The 4752-nt window shown below is 41.9% G+C and overlaps 1 protein-coding gene across 1 annotated transcript in view; it reads left to right on the top strand.

Moving 5' to 3' along the window:
- Positions 1-2735: 2735 nt before the first annotated feature.
- The window catches only part of LOC106011773, a gene marked incomplete at its 5' end in the record, with an annotated part of 7292 nt that continues 5275 nt past the window's right edge, over positions 2736-4752 (top strand). Inside the window, 1 exon segment of the mRNA XM_013082534.2 lies at positions 2736-2829.

The raw sequence follows: 4752 nt of genomic DNA, 5'->3' as shown, positions 1-4752 counted from the left end.
TTTCTTTAAAAAGACAATGAGACTTCTCTCTGTAACCAAACAAACATACACACTAATGAAACGAAACTTCTCCTATAAGTAAGGTAAAGTCACAGAATTCTAGTGGGCAAAGTCCACTTTTAGTGTCGGTCAAAATTTCTGGAAAACCCCCGAAATCTGGATTAGCCCGCTTGTCCTTAAAAGCGACCATCTAGACTTAGATCTAGATTATTATTTCTTGTGGCCAGTCAAACACAAGGAGCTGATACATGTATTGAAAGTAAACATTTACAATAATATGAAAAAAAGTATTAGGTGCATTTTTGATCTTACCAAACTGGACTTTTCTAGTCGTTCCCTTATTGTGGAAATAAAATTTAAATTGTTAAAGTGGCCAAAATGTTGATCTTGAGTTCTATATTGCATCTCCAGTCTGTAGTCATGTATCCCTGCCTTAGTAAACTCAGCATGCCTCAGTAATCCCCCCCCCCCCGGTCCTCCCCCTCCTCTCTCGGTTGCATAAATCTAGAATCTAGACCTTCTAATTGTTTTGCATCTCAAGATTTATGGCTGAATTCCAGTACTAGAGTGTAAATATAGTAGGCCGATGACTTTCAGCTGATGTTAATGCACCGATCATTCCTTTCATCGAAAGGGGGCCCAGCTAGCAATAGAATAATTATGTCTAACTCTGACGTTTTCCACATGTTTGAATCTCTCCCATGTACGTTCACTGAAATCTGTTTGTCCGTCCTTTTAGCATGATGATGATAATATGGCCGTGTGCAGTTGCGAGCTCCGACAAACTCTTACTAAAACACGACTGATCCTAGATTTGTTGCGGTGAAACCTATTGGAACTTAAATAACCAAAATTGTGTAGATAATGTCGTAAAACACCTAATCAATCAATCAATCACTGAAATCTGCGGCAGCGATTGCCGATTAGGTGCTTCCTTGTCACAAGCAGAAGTCTCGATTCTGATTCCTGACAGTGAAGAATGTTTATCCAGTACCTCGAACTTTCTGCTGGGATGTTGTATCCCAAATTGAGTCGATAGTGCCGTAAAACATCTACTCAATCAATCAATCATGTTGTATCCCTCTCAGCCCAGTCTGGCCCGGGTATAAATTGTATCGACAGGGTGTTTTAAAACATCTGTATCTAAAAATAAAGAAAATGTAGACTACTTTCAGCACTAGCTATCTAATTGCAGTTTTTTAAATCTTGCTGATCGGGGAGTGACAGGCTATTTCTTGCCTGCAGTTGCTGGGAGAAAAATGCTGAGCTCGATGAGACGTCAAGCTTGTGTGTGTTTCTGAGGGACACAGTTTCCGGGTCGAAATCTATCACCTGATTTTTTAAAAGGCACATCTTCAAATCATGATCCTTGCCATGTTTTTGTGGTTAAACAGTAGGCCTATTTATAGTTCAACTATTCTATTAGGCCTATTTATAGTTCAACTATTCAATTAGGCCTATATATAGTTCAACTAGTCAGTTAGGCCTATTTATAGTTCAACTAGTCAATTAGGCCTATTTATAGTTCAACTATTCAGTTAAGATTGACTTACGGTACAGCGAGAAACTAAGAGTGGGAAACATAAATTTGACCCCCCCCCCCCTTTTTCTGCCAATCCCCTCCCATCAGGATTCCAACACATACGCACAAATTGTTAAGCTGTTAAAAAAAGTTCGATTCAACCAAGCTTTCTCAAAGAGCTAATTAAACGGTGCATCTTTGAACAGGAACTAGAACCAAAGCCTACAAACATCTTTGTTCACATAAAAAACTACCATTTATTTTGCACGTGCATACGTATACTTACTAAGCTCCCAGTGACTGGTGGCCTTATGGGTAGGCTACCGTACTCGTAATCGTGAGATTGCGGCCTCGGGGTTCGAGCCTCAGCTCGGTCCGACGTTGTGTCCTTGGGAAAGGCACTTTACACGAACTTCCCACTTGGTTCGGTCCTATCGGAGACTGACGTTAAACTAGGTCCCGCCCCTGGAATAACCTAATAGTGTTGATAGGGGCGTTAAAGTCATACCCAAGTGACTGATGAACATGTGCATGCTTAAAGCTGGTAGATAAAGGGGAAAGTCCGTTACATACTGTCATATAAGTGAAAGGGGTGATGTATAGGTGAGGATAGAGAGAGAAAAAAAAAGAGAGAGAGAGAGAGAGAGAGAGAGAGAGAGAGAGAGAAGAGAGAGAGAAGAGAGAGAGAAGAGAGAAGAGAGAGAGAGACAGAGACAGAGAGAGAGAGAGAAACAGAAAGAAACAGAGAGAGAGAGAGAGACAGAGAGAGAGACAGAGAGAGACAGAGAGAGAGAGAGACAGAGAGAGAGAGAGAGACAGAGAGAGACAGAGAGAGTGAGAGACAGAGAGTGAGAGACAGAGAGTGAGAGACAGAGAGTTGGAGACAGAGAGTTGGAGACAGAGAGTGAGAGACAGAGATTGAGAGTGAGAGCGAGAGCAGCGAGAGCGAGAGAGGGAGGGGGGGATGTAATACATATAAGTTTTAAGAATGAATCCATACACATTCATCCAAACAAAAAAAGTCTGTAACATCCTTCTGCTTTAGAACTACCAGATTTGTGTTGATGGGGGGGCTAAAAACATTTACAATTACGTTTATCGTATAAAAGACCTACCCGTTTGTTCAACATATTGTCATTCTCATTTTGCCATTTTGTAAAAGGAGCTGATTAGTTATGATCTGTTCTTAATTGTTCTTAAATCTTTTTTTCAGTTCGGAAGATGTCAGGAATTGACCCTGGTTAGCCAGCGGAGGAGACTCTGCAAAAGGAAGAGAATACAGACTCAGCCCTACTGCAGGCAGCACAGTAAGACTCTTTGATATTCCCATGTTTTTTTTTTAAAGCTGAATATTTCAATTGTTTGATACATTTCTTAACATCTCTCTCTCTCTCTCTCTCTCTCTCTCTCTCTCTCTCTCTCTCTCTCTCTCTCTCTCTCTCTCTCTCTCTCTCTCTCTCTCTCTCTCTCTCTCTCTCTCTCTCTCTCTCTCTCTCTCTCTGTGTTTAGGCGTGGGGGAAGAGAGGTGTGTGTGAGATAGGGGCGGTGGTGGATTGGGGAAGGGGCAGGGATAGTTTTTTCTTGAAACCAAAATGATATATTTTGCCTCCAGAGAACTGACATTTTGTGGCATCCTAGGGCGATTTACTTCTCACGCTATCTTTCCCTTTTTCTAAGCCACCATTTTTCTTTTGGCTGCAGTCATCAAAACAAAACTGAAACATTGCGTAAACAAACACATGCACACGCTCACGCGCCCGCACACACACAAACACACACACGAACACACACACACACACACACGCACGCACGCACACACACACACACACACACACATGCACCCACGCACCCACACACACACACGCACACGCACACGTACACGTACACGCACACGCACACGCACACACACACACGCATACACACACACTCACACACATACACACACATACACACACATACACACACATACACACACACGCACACACACACACATACAATAAATGCACACTCACACACATGCACACACACACTGTTAAGTACAAATAACACAGGCTTTAAACACTAAAAAGCCCGGCACACACACGCACGCATACGCACACGCACACAGGCACACGCACACAGGTACACGCACACAGGCACACGCACACAGGCACACGCACACACACACAGGCCATGTGGGCATCCGAGGAAACGAGCAAGTGGACCTCCTTGCGAAAGAATCCTTGTCCCTTCTGTTGGGATCAACGACAAACACTCTCCCACTGACTGACTTTAAAAATAAAGTTAAAAAAACTGCATCTCCAGTCTGTGGGAGACACAATGGAAGAAACAGATAAACAAAACTTCACAACATTATGCTCACACTGGGTCCACGAAAACCTTGGGCCCTCTCCAGAAGAGACGAAGTCATTTTTACTCGATTACGCATCGGACACACGTCCCTGACACATAAATACCTCCTTCAGGGAGAAGAGAAACCGTTCTGGGTCGGATGCGACTCAGATTTCACCACTAGACACATCTTTACAGAATGTCCAGACTTTGTAGAGAAACGAAAAAAGCATTTAAAATGCAAAAAAAAATTGCAATACCTGTTCTCTGTCGTTGATCCCAACAGAATTCTCGATTTTATAAAGACCGTTGGCCTTTACGGTACACTGTAAAAAAACGTTGTTTAAAATTTTGTTTGAATGTTCTTTTAAAACACTGGGATTTTTTACCTTGAATTTTTAACCGTTTAATCTGAGTCATTGATTTAAACCTAGCCGCCCTTTGACCTGTTGTGAATACAACCAACTTGTGTTTGGCGTGCTCATGTGGCCTTATGCAGTTGCAAGGGCCTTAAAACTCTTACTAAAAATATCCTCCCCCCCCAAAAAAAAAAAAAAATCAACAACAAAACAACTAAACAACTTAAAAACTAAAAGAAAAATTAAATCCATGCTTTGAACTATTTTGAATGCTACCAACTTGTTTTGCGCGCTCATATAACTTTGTTGTTGGGAGCGCCGTAAAACGCTTACTAATCAAGATCAGATCAGCTCGCGTCTTTACTTTCTTTTAATGTTTCGAGGCGTTGTTCGTTCACTTGAGTCCACGAAACCCCGAAAAAACAAAATTTTTAATGTTGGTTCACTGAAGACTGCCAAAAAGCTGTTGCGGCCAAAAAATCAGCTCTCAGGAAGTTCGTCAACTCTAAAACAAACGAAGACCTCATTAATTTCAAAATT

Source organism: Aplysia californica, unplaced genomic scaffold (genome assembly GCF_000002075.1).
Source record: "Aplysia californica isolate F4 #8 unplaced genomic scaffold, AplCal3.0 scaffold00180, whole genome shotgun sequence".
Classification (NCBI taxonomy): Eukaryota; Metazoa; Mollusca; class Gastropoda; order Aplysiida; family Aplysiidae; genus Aplysia; species Aplysia californica.
The sequence above is the reverse complement of the archived record's forward strand: the minus strand, read 5'-3'. Positions and strand labels throughout refer to the sequence as shown.